Consider the following 26,715-nt stretch of genomic DNA (forward strand, 5'->3'; position numbering starts at 1 on the left):
GGCCTTTCCCCAAGACTGCCAGATATGGGTGTGGAAGGGGGTGCGGGTTTATCCCCAGTTGGCTTATTTTCTTCTTAAACCAGAACTGGTCAAAGCATTGAGCTTGAGTCACCCTCAGCTCATTCTTTATCAGACATGAGGAGGCAAGTTTGTCAGAACATTCCTCCGGCAAGGCTGTATTGATCAGTACAAGGTACATGATGCATTTAAAGCCAAAACATACTGATTATCTGAATTCTAAGCAGAAGTGTGATTTCTAGTTCAGTTTCTCAAGTGGAGAAAAACCACGGACATTCCGCAAGACAATTCCCTATATGCATCCCAACTTCAGTGTTCCTCTTTGTATGCTTCAGAGTTACATAATCATAACTAACTCTAAGACCGCATTGCTTAAGAAATACGTTGCACAAATGGCTGCCAGGGGTGTTCTTTGTTACCATCTGGCGTGTGGGGGAGGGGCATTTCCTAGAAGTTAGGGTTTGGGTGGAGGTAGACAGCTCCATAGGTGTCTGGTTGCCCCCTGGCCACCCAGGGAGTCCAGCCTAGAGGGTGCCATGCCGCAGCTATCACTGGATTTCTGGGAAGACCTCAACCTTTCTCTGTTTCTGGAAACTTCTCTTAATAGGAAATGACTTTTCCACAGACAAGCCCACTGCACTGTTCCTTGCTGTCCTCCAGACACGGAGTCATTGTGCTGCCATGTGCATCTTTTTCCTCTCACAGCTTCTAAATCTATATTTAGAGCATGAAAATGCTGAACATTTCCTTTCTAATTTTTTAGAAGTTGAGCAGAGGGAGGGTTCTTCACGCATTCAACATTAATATCTTGGACAACCATGTTAAATAATCATGGCAATCGTATTTTTTTTCTTTGTTTCAAAAAATATGCTGAAGATTGGAATTGAGTAGTTTCAAGTGTTTAACCTTCACTTTTGTGTGGGTTTAGTTACTGATCAAATTTTTCATGGAGTAAAGGCCACTCCCTTAAGGAAGTAGGAGCAGCCCCATTACATGATATTGTTACTGCTCATGTCAGACGTGAGCACATACGTGTACTTACTGAGCTTATGAATGAAGTGACAGCGTCTCTCTCGCTTGCTCTTTGTAAAAGGGAGCAGCCAAATTCTGTTGATCCTGAGCCACCGACTGTCCTTATAGATTTATGTGCAAGATAGTGCGTACCACTTGGCCTAATTTTTTTTTTAAGTTTTAAGTAAGTTTTTTATACATAGCCTGTTTATTATTTTTTTATTTTCATTCCACTGTAATTAACATGCAGTGTTCTATGAGTTTCAGGTGTACAATGTAGTGATTCAACAATTGTGTACATTACACAGCGCTCACCACTATTAAGTGTACTTTTAATCCCCTTTACCTCTTTCCTCCATCCCCCGCCCACCTCCCCTCTGGTAACCATCAATTTATTCTCTATGGAGTCTGATTTTTGGTTTGTCTTTTTTTTCCTCCTTTGTTTCTTAAATTCCACATATGAATGAAATCATGTGGTATTTGTCTTTCTTTGACTGACTTATTTCACTTCGTGTTATACCCTCTTGATCCATCATTTGTTCTGATTTTTAAAGTGAGATACCTCACATCCTTTTACCAAGGAAATTATCCTATCATTGGATCCATGAGGGCAGGTGTTTTTTGGGAAAAAACTTGAGAAAGCAGGAAATTCACCAACTTCATTGGCTGAGGGGTGGTGGTTTTGCTCAGTTTGAGGGCTCTCATACCTCTCTCCCCCATTCTGAGCTGCATTTACCAGGCCTGTTTTTCATAGAGGTTTGGTGTGGGATGAATTTTGATCTTAATCCTACCTCTGTGGCGAGAGTGAACAGCGTGCAGATCTGGAGGATAAAAGTTTAAATATCCGTGAGTGATTCATCTCCTGGTCACGTGGAGAACAGAGTTCATGGTGCAGCTGCTAGACACAGATAGATCCCATTACCATTCTCTAGACCTTATCGCTATGAAACGTGGAAAATATAGGTCCTCAAACTGACAATCCAAAGATGAGGACCTCACATACAGAGTAACGCTTTTTCCTGAAAGTGGACCTCTTGAGCACGTAGCTGGTGTTCAGGGGAGTACGGGGCACTTCTGGGAACCAAGCCTGGAGCACATTGTCTAACTTCATGGTGATGACAGCCCTGTAAATTAGATTCCCTTGTTTTCATTGAACACACGTGAAACCGAGGTTTGGAGAAGTTAAGTGTCTTGTGTGCAGTGACTCACATAATCATAAGGGGCCCATATAATTTTATCACCCAAACTTGAACACTTTTGAGAGTAAAAGGGGATGCTAGTAATGATTATGCTGGGATAATAGGCTTCGATGGTACGTACGGTCCCCTTGCTAAAGAAGGTGCAGATTGGGGGTTGAACTCAGGTCTTTGGTTCTCCATTAGCTGTATTAGATCAGGCTGTCTCACCTACGGATGAACTGGTAAGGCGTGCAAGGAATACCGTTCTGAGGATGAGTCCTGAACTAGGTCTAGAGCCAAAGAGCAGTGCCTCTGAGGCTAGGTGAAAGTTCCCTTTGGCAAAAGAAATGTCTAGCAGGGATGTTCTTGCATATAAAAATGTAGAAAGGGTTTTTTTGGGAAGGCAGGTGGTTTTTCTCTTCCTATAAAGTGGTTTTCCATTTGTCGTTGAAAAGAATGGGTCTGCTTTAGCATTTACAAGAAAGATAAAGCGAGACTCATAAAATCTCATCTCCAGGGCAAACACCTTCATAGCCAGTAGCTGTTATGATGCAGAGTCATATAGGAGATTGTTCAGTGGTAAGGTGTGTAGATGAAATTTACTACCCCTGTTTTTAGCACTCTGTCCACGACTGTGATTATCAGGGCAGATATGTGTGATATAATCATTACTGTGAGATGTTAAAATGAAATCCCAGCACCCGAACAGTGGCACTGCCAGTGTTAGACACTCTGGCTTGTGAGGAAGCTCTGTGCCTCCATCAGCTTCAGACACACACGTGTGAACACACTCAGCAGAGGTGCAGACACAAGGATAAATGAAGCCCAAGGTACTTATAACTGATATTACAGCCCAACCCTGGAAAGTAATAAAGAACATCACATAGCTCTCCAGGATTTATTTGTTCCTTGTGTCATGTTCCCTTGCTGCCTTCGAGGCCCATTGAGGTGTGAAAGCAAAAGTCGCCTATCAGAGCAGTTCCGTAAACACCACGGCCTCTAAAAAAGTCCTGCTGGATGGCCATTCGTCAACAAGTCAGCGGTGCCGAAGAATGACGAAGAATGACACGCCATTCAGAGGCACTGCCGGAAACCTAGAGCAAGTAGGCGGATGGGTGAGAGTTACATGTTTGGTTGGGAATTTGGGATCCGGCCTTCAATTGAGAGCTCTTACTTGGCCTTCCTTTTACACCCAGGTGCTTGGGGGCTCTGCCTTCTGAACCTTGGAACACCCCAAAAAAGACAGTCTCTGAAACTTTCCGGAGACGAAGCCTTCCCCCATCAGGAGTGACCACTGGGACCAGGAGAGGGACTGGGGGCAGGGGGAGGGCTCAGGGATCTGCACCTGCTCCTGTGATTGGTTAAGCTACTCCCTGAAGAATGCAACGATCTCTGGTTGTCTTCGAATATACAGACTGTAAGAACCATAGGCCATAAGACAGAAAAAGAAAACAGGGTTGGAGGCGAAAGGTGAGAAGGGGAGGCAGCGGGGGAGGGGCGATAAATGCAGGGGCCTAGGTAGCAAATGGCAGCCTTTCTGTTGTGGAAAAGGGCAGAGCGTGGAAGATGCAGACCAGCTGTGTGGGCTTGGGTAACAAGGGTCTTCTTGGAAGGGGGCAGGAAATATCAGCTGGGAAGTCAGAGGTCTGGGGTCTTTCGCTTTCCCTGCCACCAGCTAGCTTCATGAGCCCCGTTGCTTCTGCCAAAGTGCGCGAGTTAATGAGTACTTCTATGTCAGGCGTAGGTATACAGAGGTGAACACAACACCTGACCTTTCATCTAGGGTGGAGCCCTGTCATAAACACTCCCATTGTTCCGATGTTAATAGAAACAGCTAACTCTTACAGGTGTTTATGATGTGCCAGGGAGTTACGGATCCTTCCCATTGACTTATACCTATTAGCTCTTTTAACCCCCCCAACAACCCTGTGAAGTAGGTACGACTGTCCTAGTTTGAGAGCTGAAGAAGCTGAGGCACAGAGAAGTCAAGTCATTTGTGCCAGGTTGTACAGCTAACAGGTAGTGTAACTGGGATTTGAATCCGGGGAGCCTGGCTCTAGAGCTCACACTGTGCCGCGCTTGTAAGGGGTGTGTGTGTGTGTGTGTGTGTGTGTGTAGGGAGGCTGTCGTACCTTCTTGTTGCCTCCATTGCTGGACTCTCAGCTGCTTGAAGCAGCAACCATGTTCTCCTTGTTAACTTGTACTCCTAGCGCCTGGTCCCTTGTAGGCTCTGGGGCAGTTTTTTGAGTGGGTGGGTGGATGGGCGGGTAGGTGGATGGATGAGATAAGTAGGGTCTTCAGGGAGCTCATAGGCTAAAGAGGAGGACGCATCCGTACGCACCTAATGGTGGTCACTGTCAGGCAGGAAGTCTGCTTAGCCTCATCTGGGGCATCGGGGAAAACTTCTTGCAGGTGATACCTGAACTGAGCCTTGAAAGAGGGGCAGAATGTGGGAGGATCAGGTGGGAAAGGCATGCCAAGCAGAGAGGTTAACTCAAGCGTTGCCTCAGCGGTCAGCGCTTCCCGGAGCACAGAGGGCAAGGCAGGGGCTGCTGGAGATGGGGCCAGGTCAGGAAACCCGTCCCTGGGAAGGTGATGAGTCTTGCTCCTGGGAACTGTGGAGAGCTCCTGAGGGAGTTTGAGCAAGGGAGTGACACGGGCAACTTTGGATTTCAGATGGGGTGTTCTGGCTGCTATGTGAAGGGTGGAAGGGACAGGAAGGCAGTGGGGGCTGGGGAGAAGCTACTGCAGTGGTCCCGATAAGAGATCATGGGAACTTGAAGTGGAGGTGAGGGGAAAGGAGGCTTAGAAGGGTGAGAGGGGAGGGTGCCCCTTCACTCTGGACATGTCGCATGCAAGCCATCGTCAGGCTGCTGCTGTGCTGTACCAGGAGTGCCAAGCTGGCCTGAGTCCTGGAGGCTAAGGACTGGGGTCAGCGTGGGTTTAGGCATTAAAGAGTGAGAGAAGGAGCCATCCGGGAAGGGTATTTTGAACGTAGAGGCAGGGGCAGGCCTGGGGTCTCAGACCAATGCTTCAGGTGACAGATCCTTACCAGCAGGAGGAGGTAAGAGGCCTGGGGTGGGGGTGGGGAGAAAAGAGTGGAGGGGGGAAGGGGAAGGAAGGGGTAGGAGTAAGGAGTCGGGGAGGCAGTGGCCCGAGGAAGAAGTCAGGAGGAGCACAGGTGGTGTCAGAACAGACAGGGAATAGGATTCCATTGACAGGACAAGTCCAGAGTAGGTAAATCCCCCCAGAATGAAGGCAGGTCAGTGGCTTTGAGGAGCTGGGAGGAGGGGGAGATATGGGGAGTAAGTGCTTGATGGGCCCCTGGGGATTCTTTTTGAGATGATGATGTTCTGGAACTAGACAGAGGTGGGGCTTGCACAATATTGTCCATGTACTAAATGCCACTGAATTGTACATCTTTAGGAATTGATTCAGTGATACATGATTTTCATCTCAATTAAAAAAAAAACAACTGGGAAGGGGAAAGGTAGGAAGGAAGTGCAGTGGGTCACATCCGATGACCAGGATTTTTCTGGCACCTGCCCCGCTCCCGGCCCTTTCTGTAACAGCTTTATTTTCATCGCCTCCCAACGGCGGACCTTGTTTCGTTTCCTAGAATGTACTAGAATGCAAGCGCACGGTGAGATTCAGTCCTGTCTCTCTAGTACTGGAAGGGCGCCGACACGGAGTGGGTGCTCGGTAAATGCTGGAGTAGATGGATGAAGCCTGTCGGCCGGGCTCCTGGAAATAGACTGGGGAAGGGGGTGCCAGTTTGGAATCACAGGCTGAGGGTAAAGGGAAATGGAGCAGACCGAAGACAAGAAAAAGCCTGAGATTCTGATGTTAGAAGGCCTGGGGAAGACGAGAGCTTGAAGTCACCAGTAAACAGGTCCTATGGTTGGTTTCTGTGTCTTCACCTGCTTTTTCTGGTGCTGCCGAACTGCCTGAGTGCAGAAGGGAAGGGAGACTCTTCTGTGAGATCCAATTTGTTGGGGATTTTGCTGCGTGGTGACGGTGGGGAGACAAGGATTTGGGAGAAGAGGGGATTTGGAAGTAAATGGCTCAGGGAGGTAAGGGAGTCTGGGAGGGGTAGCCTGCGAGCCTGAGAAAATGGAACAAAGTGCTCCCGGGACTCTCAGGCATAGAGGGCAGGCTCGCAGTGTTGGGAGTGGAGACCGGGACAACTGATCTGGGCAAGATGTCAGGGATGTCGCTCAGGTGGGATGAAGGTGAAGGTCACTGGGCTGCAGGTGGCCACTGTGTTGCAAGCCCAGGGCACTGATTTCCAAGATTTGGTACTCAGGATAACCCTGGGGGTATGGGAAGAAAATGTGAAAACTTTTATGTTTTTCATTAAAATTAAGGGCTTATATTTCGGTAATATATACATGTTTATTATTTTAAAATAAATGAACATATCTTAGGGGTGCATGCTCCCTTTTTCTAATGGGATGTGTGACCAAAGTATTTGTGAAGACTACTGATTTGGGAAGTTGGGCAGGTCCTTGGATAGCTGTGTTTGGGGGTGAAGTCATATGGAAGACCAGGTCACATGGCTTGCTGAAACAGAAGCTCTGTGTCTCCTCTGTGTCTCTGTCACCATTTCCTGGTCGACCAACTAAGGGTGCCTACCAGAAAGGGCATAAGGTTTCCTTGGAGTGACTGGCTCTTTGCAAACCCATTATGTGCTACAGACTACCCTTTTTAAGTGACCACAAACTATTTGCTCAAAATTCCTTGTAGAACTTGAATACCCACCAACTTCAATAGTGTCTAGAATTCATTTCCACCCTTCAACCCTGGGTTTTGTTTGTTTGTTTGTTTTGTTTTAAATTGGACCTTTCTTTCCCTTCTCTTCTGACTTCCTGGATATTCACTAATGTTCTCCCCTTTCCCCAAGAGATTATGACTTAGGGAAGTTGTTTTTGTTTTGTTTTGTTTTGTTTTGTTTTGTTTTGTTTTGGAACCCGGGATACCATTTTCCTTAACCTTAAAGTTTGTGCTGCAATTAACTCACAAGTTCAGAGAGGTGGGGGGTGGTAGGGAGGAAGAGTCTGGTCTTGAACCAAGGTCCCCTGGCTTCCAATTCTGACTCTGCTGTTCTGAGCTGTGCACTTCTCAGCAGGTTGCTTAACCTCTCTGATATCTGTTTCATTTTGAACTTGGAGAGGTGATTGTCTAACTGATAGGTTTTGAGAAAAATGAAAGGAGTTAATTATACATGTGAAAGTCCCTTAAACTTGCTAGGACTCAATAAATGCTCCTTCTTTCTCCTCCCTGACACCCCCCACCCCACCTCCAGTTTCCTCCTATGCTCGCTTCTTGTAGATTTCCACCCTGATGGAAGAAACAGATAGGAAAGAACAAAGGGGCACATCACTGACACTTCCTCTTGGGCTGGTTTAAAGGTGTCCATGACGTTGGTGAGCTCAGGTTTTCCTCCTGATCTCTGGTGTGTTCCTTGCCCTAGCCTTTATTCTGTTTTCAGGAGAGCTTGGGGCATCATCCTAAGTTCTGTTAGGGTGCTTGGTTAATGTCAAAATGACTCATTAATGATGAACCTGCCCCACCTCATTAAATGCCTTCATGAGGAACTGATTTCATAGGGGGCAGAAAACAAAATAATGCTAACCCTGTACCTCCAAACCCATTTCAGATAGCACATCAAAGGGAGTGAGGTCTGAGAACATTTCGAATCAAAATGTTTGCATTAGGGTCATTTCAAAAGCCCTCTTGCAGTTTTGGAATAGGAACCTTCCTCTTTGAAGATGGTGACATTGTCAGTGGCCAGGAGACTCTCCCCAGCCTGTTTGTGACATTATGTAGCCGGGCCCTGGGAGTGCTGGGTGCCTGCCCCCACGGCTGCCTCTGTCTCACCTCTGGTTGCTGGCCAGCCACGTGCCTGCATGCTGGTTTGGACTGTGCTTCTCTCCTGCATGTATTTGGAGTATTGTTAATACTTCATGAATGGAAGAAGAATGGAAGAAATTTAAAGATCATTCTGGAGTCCTTAGAAACGTGTGGTTGTGAAGAAAAATTGGCCTGAGAGCTACTTAGCTTAGGCTCTTGCTAGAGACGGTCTCTCCCCACACCAGGAAAGTAGTTTATTGTTTAGTTAAAAATAACTACCTTTGCATGTATAACTGGAATTCCAACACAGATGTTAGTGTATTTGGGGCTTTTTTTCCTCCCTCTTCCCCGCCCCCCCCCCCGAGAGTGATAACATCAGGCTCTGTTTTGCAATTCCTAATGACTTTATTTCTGTATTAATAAGATGGGATAAGAGTACAGCATGGCTGTGAGCATGAGAACTAACTCAGGAAGAGAGCCTTGCACTGTACCTGAAGTATCATGGCCACTTAATACATGGTAGAATGGTATTTTAAATTCAGGTTAAAGAAAAAGAGCATTCTGGTTCTATGCAGGCAGTGTTGCACTGTGTGAAAAGGAACCAATTGATTAAACACTTAGAAAGTTTCAAGGAACCTCCTTTTAAATCCCAAGATATTGGCATTCATGTGATGGATGTCTTGAGGAAGATAAAACAGTTGAATCTTTTTAGTGGAAGAAACAGAGATCCTTTCACAGGAAGTGGTACTTGAAAAATATTGCTGTAATTAAAATATATAGTGTAGTTAGTTTTTAGGAAATGTGCAATTTTCATGGTTTGAAGGAGCCTAACAGAGTTACAAAAAAAAAAAAAAAAGAAAAAAAAAGAAAGAAAGAAAAGGAACAGCTTCTACTAGAAATTACCATTCCCCCCCCTTCTCTTCTGTTTGAGATCTTTCACCTGGTAGTAGAGCTGCCATTGGGATGAACAGCTCCTGGAACTCTGTGCTCCAATAACACTTCCCCTCCTCCCTCTATTCCCGGAAATCTGTGAGCTTGAGTGGGAAAAGCGTTCCATCTTGATGCACAATGAGGCTCACTGGGATTCAGCATTTTCTTCAGTTGTGAACATCGGCAACAGACCAAAGTAGCGTTAGAAGTATCCCGACGTTGTCTCCAGTAAGTCCACGTGGTTGCAGATATCCTCCAATAGCATTTACACTCATCACTACTTCAAAATGGTGGGGATCACAGAGCCACTTTGCAGATCTTGCTACCTGGTGTTTTGATAGACAGCACCGATCCTTGTATCACAATTAAAAAATATTGTGAGGGTGCCTGGGTGGCTCAGTCCGTTGAGCACCTGACTCTTGGCTTTGGCTAGGGTTGTGACGTTGTGGGCTGTGGGATGGAGCCCCATAGTCGGGCTCCATGCTCTCGGAGGCCGCAGGGAGTCTGCCTGAAAGATTCTCTCCATCCGCCCCCCCAAATAAATAAATAAATCTTTAAAGAAGTATTGTGATAAATAAGTCTAAGTATAATTTGTTTACTTTGGGATTCTTTGAGTTTTATTTTATGCGTCGGAAAAGTATTTGGAGGAGACGTCCAGGGACTGCACCTGTTTGCCAGTGCGGTCCACGGCATACAAAAAGTCAGGGAGCCTGATGCAGGACTCAATCTCAGGACCCTGGGATCATGACCTGAGCCAAAGGCAGATGCTTAACTGACTGAGCCACCCAGGCGGCCCCAAAAATAAAATCTTTAAAAAAAAATTCTCTTTCTTTGGTGTTTTTGATTTGCCTAAAACTAGGGAGCCTGATTCCTGTAGCACAGGTCAGGAGTAATTCGGAGACTGTGAATCCTCATTTCCTTCTTTTAAGAGCTAGTGCATCAGGGAGGAAAGAACAGCATTGGGGTCAGACCCATCTGGGGTGCGGGACTTGGGGCACATTGCATATCCATGTCAACTTCTTTGAATCTGTGTGCTCATCTGTCAGTTGGAGACAAAGAATGCCTCCTCACAGGACTCTTGAGAAATGTGTCCAAGGTCGGTGACATGTGGCTATTACCATTATCCTCCTTGCAGACTGTATTCCCCAAAGGAGCTTGAAATGTTCTTTGGGCACCTCAGAGTTCTATTTCCTATTAGCATGCAGATAGCAGAAAGCATAGGGTAAATGAAGAAAAGAAAAATCCTTGTGTACTTACTACAGATGGTCTAAAGGCCCTATGCCTGTATTTCGGGATTGCCGTCCTCTGGCTGGATTAGCAGTTGGGTTCAAGGCCATGCTGATGATGAATTATCCTTATCAGCTCTTCTTGGCCTAGTATATGTGCCGGTTAACAAACTCTTAGGAAGGCCCCTGCATGCTTATTGACCCACATCTTTGCATTTCATTTCACTTGCAAAGGCAGTTATGTTTAAAATGAGAGCCAGTATCAGAGTGCCTGGCAGAAAACAGAATTCACCCTACATGGTTTGAATGAAGACTAATGAAAGGGGCAGTCTCAGAGGGGCTGGCCAGGCACCGTGAGGTACCCAGGGACTAACAGCAGTGGGAAACCAGTATCATCACCAGGGCTGAGGAGGCCAGAGGAGGAAGTAGAATTCCCGGAGCCCAGTGAGATCAACATTTGGAAAGGGGGCTGCCCAGCTAGATTTGTAATCAAGGAGAATGGTGCCCAAAGATGTGGCATCCAAGGAGAGAGGGGGCTGGGACCTCTCTTCTCCTTTCTCCAGTCCTCTACTGGGCCTCTGGTTAGCTGACCCAGTAGGAAAGCCAGCAGGCAGTGAAGCCCAGCTGATGGAATCTCCAGCTGTCAGCGGTCGGGGCACAGAACGGGGCTGAGAGTAGGTGGGAGCGGGACAAACGATGACCAGATAACCAGCACAGAGGCTGTTAGATGTCCAAACTGTGTAGAGTGCCTTCTAGAGAAATGAGCCCTCGGATGGTGCCCAGTAAAATTTACTTCCCCTTGCCTCCTAGGATTTTGGATGGCGGCTTGTTTACTCCTTTCTTAAGAGCGCACCAACAAGGCCACTGAGGCAGAGAGAGAAGGAGGAAGAACTTCACCTACTAAAAAGCAAACCCTTGAATCAAGATGTATCATATTTTTCTGAGCTCTTGCTCTCTTGGTGTCCATGCAGAGAAACTGTCCGCATAAATTGTCCCCTAGTGCGTGGCTGCCACAGGCAGGCAATATACTAAAGACATAGAGGTCCCATCAGGGAGATGTTAATTTGGAAATTCCCCTTTCTTGTTCCTCCTGAGACCCACGCCTGGAGAGTTCCAGAAGTCTTCCCTGGTAGCTAGGAAAGCACACTGGTACTCGGAGCTTCACCTCTTCTCCTCAGGTTGCATCTCAGAGCTCAAGAGACTGGGCTGCTTCCATAATTTGAGCCTTCTGATATATTTAAAAAGTGAGAAAATGCATATTAATATTAGAAACACCATGGGGAATCTTAAATGTTTACATGTGAGAACTGAACGTTTTTTTTTAATACAGAGAAACATAATACAACGTCATCATGCTTCTCACAAGGTAATTATAGGAGTTATGAAAATACGGAGATGGCACGCTATACGTGGTGTGGTCTGGTAATGAGGTATCATCAGTTCAAAGTTACACAACAGAATGCCTTCCGTTTCAACCCCGTCCTTGTATCTCTGTGAGGCTCCGTGACTTCAAAGTATCCCAAGTCTGGATCTGGGGCTGCTGTGAATTGGGCCCTTGCCCAATCTACACCCCATCCTTCCGTGTTCTGTATCCTTCGGTTCTTGTTGCCTCTGTGCCTTCTCTGACCTGGGTTTGGAAGGAGTCAAGGTTGGAGTGGGTCTGAATTTTGCGTTTCGGGCTGATAGAGCATGAGGAAGCAAACCTTGCAGGAACCTCCCTTCCATGGGGACAACTCACTCTTCTGTATCCAGATGTTGACATTTTGAGATCGTTGCTAGTCCATGGAGACTTCGTGAAGGAAAAGAAATAAATGTATAATCAATGTCTTTTTATTTTTTAAAATAATGATCTGTTGAAAGATTTGGGTCCAGAGACTTGGCTGATGAACACGGTGAACTATGTTTTATCTCCAAGTTACAGGCCATTGTGGTTGAGACTTTCTTAGTTTTAAAAGCATGAATCGTTTGGGGCGCCTGGGTGGTTCAGTCGGTTAAGTGTCTGCCTTCGGCTCAGGTCATGATCCCAGGGTCCTGGGATCGAGTCCTGCATTGGGCTCCCTGCTCAGTGGGGAGCCTGCTTCTCCCTCTCTCTCTGCCTCTTCTCTCCCTCTCTCTCTAATAAAATCTTTAAAAAAATGTGTGAATCGTTGTCTGACTTCAGCTGTAGATCAGCGGCGCATTTATGAAACAGGGCAGGGGTTTGGAGCATCTGTTGTATAAGGAGGACTGAGAGAGCTTCTTAAAAAGGCAGATCTCAGGCCAGTGCCCCACCCCAGTCCCAAGGCATGGAGTCCCACACCAGCCAGCCACCCCAGGTGACTCAGGAAACATTGCCGTGGGGGGCGTGGACCCCCTTAGGCCTTTTTTAAAGGTGCTGATGCTTGATCAGATCTTTGGCCTCCCCCCCCAGTCAGAATTGTAACATTACTCTGCACCTTCTCCAGACTCCATTTTTTGGTTTCATTTCGTGTTGACCCCCTGAACTTAACCTCGACAGGAGGGATACACAAGGACTGATTTCCCTGGAGAGGGATCCTGCTGTCACATGGTGGGAGATGCTGTCTTGTTTCAAAACAGAGAGATAAAACCCTCCATTGAACTCGTGGTCTCCCTGAAGAGGTCGGAAAAGTAATCCAGTGGCGTGTGTTTGTTTCAAGCCTGTGTTGTTATTAATCCTGTTACAAATGATAATGCTTTCCATTTACAGGCTTGCTGTCTCCGAGGAGTTTTATGTATTGCCTACCAGACCCTGCTGGGTGATTAAGCCACTCACTCGGCATCTTACAGGCCACTCGAGGACTGTTTGCTTCTCGCCGGCTATGGTGCTTCTCGCCGCGTGTGCTGAGTGGCGCATTTGCGTGCTTAGGGCTCCTTGGGAAGGGAGTGTCCTCAGGGCCTAATGCAGTGGGGGTCGAGGCTTCTCCTTCGGATCCTATCCCTTTCTCTGTCCTACATCATCAGAAGCTTCTTGGGGGGCAAGTGGGGGCAGGGGCAGGGCTGTAGCTGTCTTTTTAAGGTTTGTTACCCTACAGGGAAAACATAACGGGTGCCCTTTAGAACACAAGGGGCAGTCAGTTCAGTACTTTTGTAAATAAGAGAAAGACATAGCATTTTTCACTTACCCCGTGATAAAGTTTCAGCCTAGAAGACAGAGACCTGGTGGCTAATTAAGTCTGTATAAGGAAGAGGACTATGGGATGGAGCAATGTGGGGGGAATGGACAGGTATACGAGGGAGAGTGGCAGAGTGGCCATTTGCCTGCGTCGGTAGACTTTTAAGACAGAGCCTGTCAAAGCTTTGAAATCCATGTGGCCCTTTCAGAAGTGAAGTGACTGAGGCTTTGACTGATTGGCCTAAGGGACCGGTGCCATAGCTGTTGCCCATTGCCCCATCCTCTCCTGTGGAAGCCCCCCTGGCTCCACACTTGACCTGTCCACGCGGAGTCCAGACATGCCGGTCAGAGGGCCAAAGCGAGGCTCATGTTGGGAAAGGGGAAGCCCAGCAGGACCCTCATTTGACCCGTCTCAGGAGACAGGAAGGCCAGTGGCTCCACGGGTTGGTTGGGGCGTCCCCACTGCCGACACAGACCTCAGTCTGTGGCTTTGATTCTCGAGCTCTGTAGGATGACCCTTTCATCTGAAGTCAGGTAACACTTACCACACCCCTCAGAACTCTTGATCTAACCCAAGAAAAGGGCTGAGTACCAGTCCTCTCCAAGACCCGTACGTACCATTTTACCAAGGCATAGGTGGGACTTTTCTGGAAGTGCAAGCCACGCTGACAAATGTGCGGTCATACCCTCCCCCAGGAGCTGCAAGGAAACCAAGGCAGCTAAATGAGGCCCTGCTTGCTCAAGTGCTTGCAAGGAGCCTCTTTTTCCATCTGCATTTGATTCTGATCAGTGTTTATGAGGGTCCTGTGTGAGGCTGTCTTGACCCTTTGTGGCCTTTCCCGGCAGATAACAGCATCCGTTCTAAACAAGGAACAGACTTTTTCCCTCAAAATGCTAAACTAGGAATAACAGTGGCTCAGATTGAAGAGACCAAGTGTGATATTTTTGTCACAATGACAGCCCTGTGTTTCTGGTCAGCCCCACAGGACTGGGAGCCCTCTTTTCAGTCCTTATTCTAATTCCGTGATGGGAGATGCAGGGGTGGGTTAGGACGTACTGAGCTTGTTCAGGACTTTGAGAACTTATTGGGCTGCCCCTGGGACGGAATCCGTTCCTTCTCTGCTGGTACAGCTTTTCTGCCATCACCCGGCCCCAGGCCACCGCCGTTTCTTGGCGGGATGATTCAGTGGCCTCTGCTTCCATCTATCTACACGGCATCCCTAGAGAGCTTTTGGAAAACTCAAATATTGCCATCAGTTAGCTGCTTTGCTCTCCTGCCAAGCGGCAGCCTGTCGAGGTGGTGGAGAGCTTGAGTGCTGAAGTGGGCTCAGCTCTGTTCTTATTTTTTACTAGCCGGGTGACATGGGGCACCTTAATTAACTTCTGTCCTCATCCGTGAGACGGAGACGATGATGATAATAGAACCTACGTATAAGTGGTCGTGAGGATAACATTTTTACGCAGAGCGTTTAAACCAGAGCTGTTAGTAATTATGTTTATTGTCAATATTCTGCCTGAAATTCAGGGGCGTCCTTATACACTTAGACTCCAACTCATACTCTTGACCAAGCCTATGAGGTACAGCGTGATCCGAGGCCAGGCAACTTCTCTAGTCCAGTTACTCCTGCCTTGTTCTGTGTTTTTTACCCACACTGGCTTTGTTAGCATCTCTAAAGCACCAAGCTCTCTTTTGCCCCCCGGGCCTTTGCACAAGCTTATCCTCTACCAAGAATGTTTGCTTCCTTCCCTCTCTGCTTGACCAACTCCTGCTCCTCCCTCCTGTGCCAGCCTAATTGTTCCTTCCTCAGGGAGACCTCCCTGGATGACTGCAGTAGAAAGTAGGTCCCCATCATTCTCTGTGTGTCCCCCCACCCCATTCTTTTCTTTGCCACAGTGTGATTCTTTATTCATTTTTGCGTAGGTTTGCTTGATCTTCAAGCTCTCCGATGCTTTCGGCTCCATGAAGCCGAGGGTGGGCCCCCAGCACATAGCATAGTCCTGGCTTATGGCCTGTACTATGCTCCCTAACTTGTGACGAATGAGTACTGCCCCCCCCACCTGGACTTGTAAGCTTTTTGCCTGGACCTTCTGTTGAGGTATGACATGGTGTTTATTTGCAGAGACCTTTCCAAATACATTTCTAGGTCATAGGTCAGCCATGGAGCTGGAGAGATAAAACTTAGTGGTTCTCAAACTGTAGCATGTATCAGAAACACCTGGGAGGGCTTGTTAAAGCACGATTGCTGGGCCCGCCCCCCAAGTTTCCAATTCTGTAGACTTGGGGTGGGGCCCTCCAGTCTGCACTTGTGACAGGTTCCCAGGTGATGCCGGTGCTGCTGGTCTAGAGGCCACGCTTTGCAAGCTGCTGATAGAGTAACGCTGACAGTGTCCAGAGGCCTGCTAGATCATGGAATGCCACAAAGGAAATAAGAGCTAGGAGAAGAGTGAACAGGTGGCTTGTTAAGGGTGATCCAGGTGAGTTTGTCCTAGTTCCTGCCCCACTCACTGAGGATAGTTCTATGTGAGGTTAACGGCCTTAGAGTGGGAGAATTTTTTCTTCCTACTTCCTTTGTAGCCCAGGTGGTAAAATCTAGGGGCTCTGCAGGCTTGAGGCACAGGGTCCCCCAGGAGAAGAATGTTTTAAAGGAGTTCGTTGTAATCGTGCTGTTAAGGCCCCAAAGCTAGGGCCCCCGTGGTTTGATTGAAGCTAGATTTAGCTGCAGTGCGTTCTTCCAGAAATACTCCTCGTGAAGGACATTTTAGTGGGCCCTGTCGGGTTCCTCTTCATGGCCGGAGAGCGACAAGAAAGCTCTTAGTTTGCAGTGGTCCTAGAATAGGTAGGCTCTTTGCAGAGGCACACTTTCCTTCCTTCCTTGTCATCATGGCCACGGCGATACGTTCGCGGGTTTCTGGGGCTTTTCGTAGGCTCCCGCAGCTCCTTGCCCTTCTGTGTCGGAGACGGGGAGATGGTGTTGCCGGAGCCAGGCCTTTGGAGTCAGATACATCCAGGTTTGATGTCGCTCCTGCTAGTGTGCCTTTGGGTAACTAACTGTCCCCGGCTTTTCCTGTCCTATAAACCAGGGGTGATGATAGGCAGGGCAGCTCACGGTGCAAGGCTAGAGCAGAGGAATCAAATTTAAGAGACTTGCCAGTTCTTCACTGTCGTGACCCTGAGCAAGTGATTGAATCTTAGGTAGCACCAGCATCACCCTTCATCCTACGGGGATTAGAATGGTGCTTGCCCCGTAGGGTTCTTGGGAAGATAAAATACGAGTGAAAACCGGTGGAACTCAAGTACAACCTGTGGTTGAGTTCATGGTAATGTGCAGTTGTTGAATTCTTGGTTTTGAGAAATGCATCGTGGTCGTGTCAGATGTTCGCATGAGGGAATCGGGATGAACAGTATACAGGGAATCTGTTCTGTCTTGGCAACTTCTCAGCAAATCCAGAATTATTCCAGAAGGAAACGTGTATTTTAAAAAGCATTTGTGAAGCATGTAGCCAAGTGCTCGAGATTTAGTAAGACCTCAATACATGGTGGCCGTTATCATGACTGCTAATCCAAGTATAGTTACTACTACTGATACCTTGAAGGGTCACTCTAGCTAATGCGTGCTGTCTGGCTGGCCATTTTACAAAGGGGATGTTAGTTTCCTATTGTTGCTGTAACAAGTGGCTAACTGATGGCTTTAAACAGCACACATTTGTTAACTTAGGTTCTGGAGCTCAGAAGTCCAAAACAGGTCTCATGGAGCTAAAATCATGCATGTTTTCTGGAGGCTCTGGGGGAGACTCTTTTTTTCCTTACTTTTTCCGACTTCTAGAGGCAGCCCTGTATTCTCTGGCTCATAGCTCCACCTTCAAAGCCAGTAATCAAATCACTTTGATTTCTGTCTTCATCATTATTACATCTGCTTGTCTGACTCTGGCCCTCCTGCCTCCCTTTGATAAGGACCCTTGTGATTACATTGGGCCCATTTGGATAATCCAGGATAATCTTCCCATTTTAGGATCCTTAACTTAATCATATCATCAAGTCCCTTTTACCATGTCAGGTAACAGGTTCATAGGTTCTGGGGGTTGGGACAAAGATGTCTTTGGGGTACCATTCTGCCCACTGCAGGTGGTACCTGTTCTTTTATTTCCTTGGGTGGAGTTTGTGCCCATGGGCAGAGAGAGGAGCTTTGCTTTCCAGCTGTTTGAGCTCTGTGTGGGTGGGTGTCCAGGGTTCAGGCCGCTGCTTAATGTTGAATAGATGTGTGTGATGTACAGCTGAGCTTAATGTTACTGAGTGTCCGTATGGTAACGGACTCTGATTCTTCCATCGTGGGCTTGATCCTTTTGGGCACCAAATGGCGACACCCAGATAGGTTTTAGCAGATCATGCTAATGTATGTACTCTTGAGTCTGCAAACTGATTACACCTAACTCCTTAAAAGCACAGGCTCATCACAGATGAGCCTGGATGTTATATTCCCATAGTCCTTTGTTCAAGGCCTTATTCCTACCCTTCCCTTCCTCTTTACCTGCCGCTCTGTCTGTCCGGGCTGTCTAGCATGGTAGCCACTAGCCACGTGTGGCCGCTGAGCACTTGAAATGCAGCTCATCTGAACCGAGACATGCTGGAAATGAAAGTACACAGCGAATTTTGTCACACAAATGTGCTGTCCACTACACTAGGGAAACAAAAATACACACCGAATTTCGAAGACTTAGTATGAAGAAAGGTATGTGAACTATTTCATTAATGATGTTTAATATCAATAACATGCTTTACAATATTTTGTATATATTGGGTTAAGTGAAATACAGTAGTAAAATTAACATCACCTGTTCCTTGTTACTTTGTAGTGTGGCTTCGAGAACATATAAACAGACACACGTGGCTCCCATTGTATTTCCTTCGGACAGTGCTGGTCTAAATCCTACTCATAATCTGTGTGTCTGTGTGTGAAGGGTCCCAGTTATTTCTGCCAGTGTCAGTAAAAGGCTTCCCCAGAACTTCTCTCTCTCCTTCCCTTCCTCCACACTCCTTTTCTGTCCGCGTGCAAGGAGCCTGCGAAATGAATCCGCAGAGACGGCAATGTTAAATCATTTGACTCATGGCAAGGTTGCTCAGAGAAAAAGGTGGCTGGTGCTTTATACTGGCTCACAAACTTAGGAAGTTAATCAGTACCTGCAGCTCTTCTTACTCTTTCTGCCTTAGAAGATTCTGGGTTTTTTGTTTTGTTTTTGTTGGGGGGGCAGTGGAATAGCTTTTTCAAAGCTCTTTGGGGGGTGGTATGGAATTGAACATCCCTCTCTCAACTCTGCCTTGAAAATGACCACTCTGGAGAAGTGCAGTGGTTACGTGTGGTCACTAACCGGCACCAGAGTCATCTGGGGAGTGAAAATGCAGATTCCTGAGCTCTGCGCCGCTGGGTTTTGCCAGGAATCAGGATGCATTTGCACCCAACAAAATCAGTAAATACATGTGCCTGACTGGTGTGGCGGTGCAGCCTGGTGTGCCTCAGTTTCGAGTTTGGCAAAGTGCTGACTGGCTTGTGAGAGCCGTGGGGAGAAATGCCTTTGAGGACAGCAACAGTCCATGCAGCTGGCCCCCTCGCACCTAGCACCTGAAGAAGGCTTGTCATTCTTCCTTAGCACCGAAGTGAAAGGACAGCGGAAGGGCAGACGGTCGAGAGTGCCCGCTCCAGAGGTGATGAGTGAGGGCTCTGTGGTTAGACAGTTGGGGTTCACGGCCTGGCTGTGCCACCTGTCAGCTGTGTGACTTTGTGTGGTTGCTATGACTCCGTGGGTCCCTTCCCCCTTCTGCACGTGGTTGGAGCTCCTGACGGGCGCTGCCCTGGACCTTGCATGGCAGCCTTGGCGGGTTGGTGAGCATCCAGTCTTGCTGGCTGCTGCTCTGCGGTCTCACGAACATTCTTCCAGGCTTCTGGGCAGTGTCAGGCTCTGATCAGTTGGGAGGGTCCAGCTGACTTCGTGGTTGGAACAAGGCACACCTGCGAGCCCCGAGGTAGGTGGGGCAAGGGGCAAACCGGGCAGCTGGAGCAGGTGAGGAAGCCCGGGGCGGAGAGCCACCTGCAGTATTTGAGCAGGGTCGGCGAGTCCGCCGCTCTTGAGACATGTAGGCTCTCATGAGGCAGCCCACTCAGCTTACTCAGGCCTGGATTCCGCCGAGCGTCCCCCTGGCCCTGTCCTTGCACCAGGTAAGGGGGTGAGGAAAGGACCTGTGTGCTCCAGCAAGCCCCGTGCGGTGAGGAGCTTGCTGGGCCCTGCCCTGGTGGCCGGGCTGGGCCGGGAGCCACGGGAAGGAAGTGAAGTCATTTTCCAGCTCAGGGCAGTAAGGCCGTGGCCGAGAAGGCACGTATATCTGCTGGAAACCTGGTTACCTGGGAACTCCTATAACTTCTGAGTGCTGGCCTTGTGCCCTTCCTCTGCCCTCTAGCAGTTGAGACCTGGGCCAAGGATTCCCCCCACGGGCCCCAGGACGGGAGCTTGGAGGGGTGGCAGCCGAGAGCTAGCAGGGCCCAAGGAAGGGGGAGAGTGGGAACACCAGGCCTCTCTTTGCTGTCTTCCCCTCTGAGTTTGCAAAAACTTGCAAATTGATCCGAAAGAGTAGAGTTGATTTTTCTTTCTAGTGAGGGTATGCTCCTGGCTGGGGACTGCCTTTAGTGGGGCTGTAACATTTCATCCACTTGTTTGAATATTCATTTCATCTGTGGAATTTTTTTTCTCTCTGCACTTTGGCCTCTTTTTTGTTAGACTGATTTCAGTCATGGATTCATTTTTTAAAAAAGTAACCTATAGCACCAGTGTGTTTTCCTCTCAGGAATGGCCTTGCTAGTGTTATGTGTAAATATGAGTAGCTATGAATATTTAGAGATCAGCAGAGCTGTAAAAATGAGGATGCACATATTTGCCTTGAGGAAGTGAATTTCCTTGCAGCTCTCAATGTGATTTTTTTTTTTTTATGCATTCCCTGTGTGAGGACTCTGGCTGATGACCCGGGAGGTGGGGCTGTCAGCTGAAAAGCCTGGTTTATGAGCTTAAAGAACGCGGCCGGAAGGACATGGCAGATGTGAGCAAGGAGCACGAGGATGTTTTTTCCAGTTGTCTTTGTATTGAAATCCTACTTAGTAAATGCCAGTAATTGAGCTGCTCACTGTGTACTGGGAACTTGAGGTCTATTCCCTCATTTAATCCTTAGACTGACCCTTTGAGGTTGATGATCCCATTTTATAGATAAAGGTCCTGAGCCTTAGTGGTTGAATAATTTCCCCGAGGTCCCACAGTTGGGATCTATTGAATAGAGTTGGGATTCGAACACAAGTGAATTTTATCCTCATAACCATGTTGTTTCTACTCTGCTACCTGTCCCCTTAAGGAGACTTATAGGAGAAAGTGCAGTAAAGTAACATTTTATTGACCCTCTGGATGCTGGGCACTGAGCTAAGTGCTTTACCATTGTCTCTTGAACTCTCAGCACCCCTGGGGCTAAGTACTACTATTACTTGGGTTTCACAGAAGGCCAAGGGGTGGCCTAGAGGAGTAAAGTGCCTTACCTGGTGCATGGTGGAGCTGGAATTCAAGAGGCAGAGGCAGCGTGAGTCCAGACCTGGGCTCCTTCCTGCGGTGTGGAGCCTCCATGGGCTCCTGGTGAGCAAACTGTATATCGAAGGAGTCTTAGCGGTCTGAGAATTCACTTGGAGTAATGCGCTTACAAGCATGGATTGGAACTCTCTCTCTTTTTTTTAAGATTTATTTTAGCGGGGGAGGTGGAGAGGGGCAGAGAGAGAGTCTTAAGCAGACTCCACGCTGAGTGCAGAGCCCAGTGCAGGGCTGGATTCCACGACCCTGAGATCACAACACAAGCTGAAACCAAGAGTCAGGTGCTTGGGCGCCTCAGCCAGTTAGGCGGCTGCCTTCCACTTGGGTTATGATCCCCGGGTCCCGAGATTGAGTCCTGCATCAGGCTCCCTGCTGGGCGGGCAGTCTGCTTCTCCCTCTGCCCTTCACCCCACTTGTGCTCTCTGTCTCTGTTTCTCAAATAAATATAATCAAAAAAAAAAGTCAGATGCTTAACCAACCATGCCACCCAGGTGCCCCTGGATTGGAATTCTTTTCAGTGGATTAGCAAATATTTAAGAAGCATTGGTTTTGTGTATAATTCTGGGTCTCAGATTTTGGCTCCTCAGAGATCTGGAAAACTGACACACCCTGCTCTCGAGGGGTTGGCATTCTGGTTTTGAGTGTTACCACACACAGGAGGAGCCAGCACTTCAGGTCTGGGAAAGTTTCCCGGAGTTGATGTTTATGTTATGGAAGGGTAAGTGCAGGGATGTGTTGGGGGCAGGGAAAAGCTGAAGATGGCAGGGAAAAAAGAGACCAGTTGGCTTGAGCAAAGCAGTCCTTCCCGATTTCAGAGGTCCTGAGAGGCCAGGGTTTGATCTTGGAGATAGTGGCCTAAGCTGCCTTGTTGAAATGGAAAGGCTGGTGTGGGGAGTGTTTCTGAGGTTCCTGTGGCAGGTTGGCAGGAATGGATTGCCGGGGAGGGAGATGAGGCTGGAGAAAGGTCCACCAGGTTACAGAGCTATTGTTGTGAGCTACTGAGCAGGGTAGGGTGAATGCTGGAAGTTTCATTAGGGTTAGAAATTCAGTGGGCTCTGATCCTTCAGTGAAGGTAATGCCCAGATGACAGACAGGAATGGGTCTGACTGAGGTAGGAGCCCAGAGGAGAGAGGAACATTTATCCAGCATTAGATGACTTTTCTAGGCTCTAAAAGAGGAACGTGTTAGTTTATCTCCTCTTCCCTCCACAGGGATGAATTGATTTACATTTTTATTAGAAAACGCTCTACCTTGATTTCTTGTCCTAGCTTGACGGAGTTCCCATTCATTACTTTATCATTGTGGTGAGAGGGGCCCAGGTCTGCCCTGTATACCATCTTGAGTCTGGGATGGCTAAGGGGAATTACCTGAAGGAGTTGGCAGTGGAGGTGGCATTTAGACTTGGGTCCATCACTTTGTAACCCATGTTGGCAGCCATGAAGACTGGCTTGTCTTGGGCGTAATGCCCAGACAGCGGGGAGGGTGGAGGATGAAAGCAATGAAGAACTGACGAAGGGAAGAAATACTATGTGCTGCACACTTGTACGTTGTAACAATCAAAGGTCAGGTCGGTGACCTTGATGTTTATCACTCTGTGTGTTGTACCCCAGGCTGTTCCAATTTAATAGTAACTAACAGTATATTTTAGGATCTTTGCCTAGATTGAAGCTGTGCCCAGAGTTTCTCAAGTTTTTAGTTCCTGGAGATCTTTGAGGTAACTCCTTCCAGGTCAGGTGTCTCCAAGGGGACAGAGGCTCTCCTAGCCTGCTGTCAGACTGTCATTGTCACCAAAGGCTGGTTTCATTTGCTGATGATCCAACTTTTAGTGAAGCAGTTGGGTGAGAGTGATTTGAGAAGTGGTTTCCTTGCGTTGATTTCTTTAATAATTAGAAACAAGAGCCCAAATTTGGGGACTGTGTCTTGCCAAGGAGAAACAGCAGAGATTAATTTCTCCAGGAGAGCGTGCTTTGGAGAGGCCGTGCCTCAGGGACACCATTGCGTGCGTGACCGTGCATGTGTCTGTGGTTAAGTCTGTCTTGACCTACAGTTGCATAGGGTGGTTATTCCCAAAAGGAAGGGCCAATCATGATTGTTTCTTCTCATTTCCATCTCTTTTCTGTTCTCTGAGGTCAGTCCACTTGGTTCACTTATAAGTTTACCCAATGACCTAACTTATCAAAGGAATGTTCTCCCTTAAAGGACGTGATCTGAAGACAGATAGGTATGATCGCAGTTAGTCTGATGACACCCGTAGTGAGTTCTGTGGGGAAGAGGCTCTGTCCTTCTGCACAGTTTTGGTAGGATATTAGATGAAAAGATGCTGTCCTGAAAGATCTCTGCACCAGCACTGCCCGGAAATACTTCCATGATGGAGATGTTCTGTGTCAATAGCATCCAATAGGATAGCCACTAGCCACATGTGGATATTGGGCACTTGAAATGTGGCTAGTATGTCTGAGGAACCGAATTTTTAATTGTGTTTGGTTGTAAGTGACTTAAATCAAGCCACATGTAGTAAGTGGCTACCATATTGGACAGCACTGCTGGTGACATGGCCAGAGATGACAGATTGCTGCTGTAGGACTTGGATGTAGGTCCCAGTCGGGCAGGCTTGTGCGTGAGGGGAGGGTTAAGACACAGTGTATTATAGTGGACATTAGTATAATAGATAGCATTGTGACATTGTCTTTACATATTGGGATCCAAACAAGACTTGGGTCAGTTGGAGCTGGAGTAGGCAAGGAAATTTCTTGGGGGAAGATGGCATATCTGTAGCTTTCAGGTCTTCTGGAATAACGTCCAGGAAGCTGTAAATGTTCTATTTACTCTTGCTTTAGGGAAGCAGTGCAGTATGGAAGACTCCAGGCTTGGGAGCTTGACAGATCTATGTGAAGATGGGGGTCACTTATGCAAGCTAGGTAGCTTTCTGAACCTTGGCTTCTTCACCTGCAAACTGTGTATAATTGTACCTTAAAGAGCTATTGTTATGTTAGATAACTTATACGAAGTGCCTAGTGTCTTGGTACGTAGCAATTCTCAATTAATGTAGGCATTATTAAATAAATAAATAAAATCTTAAAAAAAAAAGGGGGGGGGCGCCTGGGTGGCACAGCGGTTAAGCGTCTGCCTTCGGCTCAGGGCGTGATCCCAGGGTTATGGGATCGAGCCCACATCAGGCTCCTCTGCTATGAGCCTGCTTCTTCCTCTCCCACTCCCCCTGCTTGTGTTCCCTCTCTTGCTGGCTGTCTCTATCTCTGTCAAATAAAAAGAAAAAAAACATTAATGTAGGCATTATTATCAGAAATAGGATTAGCATATATGTGCATACTGAAACTGCATGTCAAGCCTGAGTTTATGCTCCTTTATATCCTCTGAAGAAGACCTGTCTGTTCAATACGTATTGAGCTAGGAGTCCTGAGATTGTTGCAGAGAGTCTAGAAAAGACAAGGATGTGAAGAGGCTAAGTAATACACAGAAGGACCCTTGGAAAATGGAGAATTGTAGTGTGCTCAATCAATTCATCTCTTCAGTCAGTGGTAAGGGCGTAAGTTGATCCGTGCATAGTGCAACCTTCAGAACTCCAGCTTTTATTCTCCTCCCCTCCTGGAAGAGTATTCATTGGAGTTTACAGCTTAAACACTCTGCCTTTCTGGGCATTTATTTGCATGGCACCTTGGACACCTCCTGGAGATGATTCCATTATCATTTCCTTATCTGCATTCTCTGTTTATTTGAACATAAGGTTGATTTAGTATCTTACAAGAACTGAACATTGTCTTCCAGACGTCATTAATCTCACCTTTCTTATCCAGCCTAAGTGTGAAATTAATCAAAAAGAAAGGGGAAATTAATAATTCGCTGGTATTCACAATTCATCAGGAGACCTCACAGCAAGTATGAAATTAACTTCTCCAAATTAATACACACATCAACAAATTAAAGGTATGGAAAAGGGTTATTTATTATTTAGGAAATGCTCCTTAATGCTTCCTGCTTTGATAATTAGTTAGATGATGGGTCGTGTTTGGTGATAAGACCATTGAGTATTGTGAGGTTACCTTAGGACCATAGAATGCATTAAATCAACCTCCCCCCACCACGTAGTTCACTTAGATGAATGAGATACAGCCAGATGGCTAATGCATGCTTGTTTCCTGTCAATTGGAAAAGGTGTGCCCAGACACTTACAGTTTTGATCTCTATTTACAATAAGCTAAATTTGATCCTGGGTTCCGTGTTTCCTTGTTATGACATGTGGTATGATCAGTTTCAAAGGGTACATTATTGTGAACACATTATGGGAAAGAATGGAGTGTTATAATTATAACTCTCTATTACAGCTTTTGCTGAGGTTGATAAAGGACAAGCTTTTGTTACTAAATTGTTCCTGTAATTACATCAGAAATAACAGGCAGCAGTCACCTTCCATTAGGGGTGGGGAAAGAAGGATTCTTACTATTCTAGCCATCACATAAGGTACTGCATGAATCATCATCATCAGCCTCATCATGAGGAATTAAAAATAAAAGGAACAGCTGACATCATCCTATAGCAGGTTTTATGGATCTAAGAAATGCCAGATAGTTTAAGGAAAAGAGCTGTCTGTAGTGATGCCCCAGCCCACGTGTTAATGGCCCATTGGCAGTGGTTCTCAAACTTGAGCTAGCGTCTGAATCTCCTGGGCCGCAGCCTAGAGTTTGTGATTCAGGAGGGGTGTGGTGAGCTCTGAGATTCTGCATTCCCAGCTCTGCAGATGATGTTGATGCTGGTTTGAGATTACTTGTTGAGAACTGTTAGGCTAAGGGACAAAAACAGGTGTAAGTGGGGAAAGTTCAAGAAACTGAACTCTAAGATTAATTCCCTAGTGCCTGTTAAAATAATCTTGCTGAAAATACAAATTAGTCTTCGAGGTGGTGTGCAAGCTTTGTCAAGGGCATCTGTTCTTTGTGACATTGTGAGGGAACATGAACAACAGGTGCAAACCTAGATTAGTGGTCTCCTGGCTCTCCTGGCCCACTGTTCTCCTGCCTCGGTAAACTCTTGGATAAACTTGGATGGATACCAACGTCTTGGGAATTCAAGTTAGTGATGAATTCTCAAGTTGCAAGGTTGGAATTTTTTTTTCTTGTCAATCAAGCACACTTTACACGGGGACCATCTGTAGGAGAACAGTCCTTTTAGCTAAGGGTATTCCAAGTCCCAAGCCACTGCATCGTTGTTATTGTCACACCTGCCTGGCAAAGTAGCTGTTTGCAAGATGAAAATATGATGTGTCACATGTTACCGGTGGCTGTGGTTCTAGGCTTCTGACTGGCTCTAGAACAGCCTTTTGTTCTATTAATTTACTGTCCTATTCTAGCAGTAGCAACCACAGCAGTGAGAATCACTTATGTCTGTGGAGGGCTCGCTGGCTCTCCGAGGTGGCGGCTGTGCTTCTGGCTGTGCTGTGTTAGCTCATATGAGTCCCACCGCTGTTTTTAGAAGGGGGCGCTGTGATCACCTCTGTTTCAGACACAAGAAGATGGAGGCTGGGAGAGCCACTGGGGTGTCCTCACACAGCTTGTGAGAGTTGGACTTCTCTATTTGAGTCCAGGCAGCGTGAGCAATGTGGGGCAGATTTAGATTTGACTCTATTTTGGGAAACTTTCAATGGCAGTGTGATGAGAGGCCTCGCTGAAATGGAAAGATGCTGGAAAGTTTTGAAGTATGTTGCAACCAAATGTGTTTAATGTTGTGTAAGTTCTGAGGTCAAGGATCATTCTAGATCTTTGTAACT

The 26,715-nt window shown here is 47.1% G+C and overlaps 1 protein-coding gene across 6 annotated transcripts in view; it reads left to right on the top strand.

Annotated features, from left to right (window-relative positions):
• MGAT5 (alpha-1,6-mannosylglycoprotein 6-beta-N-acetylglucosaminyltransferase) overlaps nt 1–26,715 on the top strand; it is a 329,395-nt gene that overhangs the window by 13,809 nt on the left and 288,871 nt on the right. For 2 of the 6 annotated variants that reach the window (XM_034654458.1, XM_034654460.1), the window contains exon 1: nt 18,650–19,344. The exons of the other annotated variants lie outside the window; for them this stretch is intronic. The gene's annotated coding sequence lies outside the window, so the exon portion shown is untranslated. Of the gene's footprint in view, nt 1–18,649; nt 19,345–26,715 lie in introns of those variants that run through there. 6 annotated transcript variants of the gene reach the window in all.

Source organism: Ailuropoda melanoleuca, chromosome 2 (assembly GCF_002007445.2).
Source record: "Ailuropoda melanoleuca isolate Jingjing chromosome 2, ASM200744v2, whole genome shotgun sequence".
Lineage (NCBI taxonomy): Eukaryota > Metazoa > Chordata > Mammalia > Carnivora > Ursidae > Ailuropoda > Ailuropoda melanoleuca.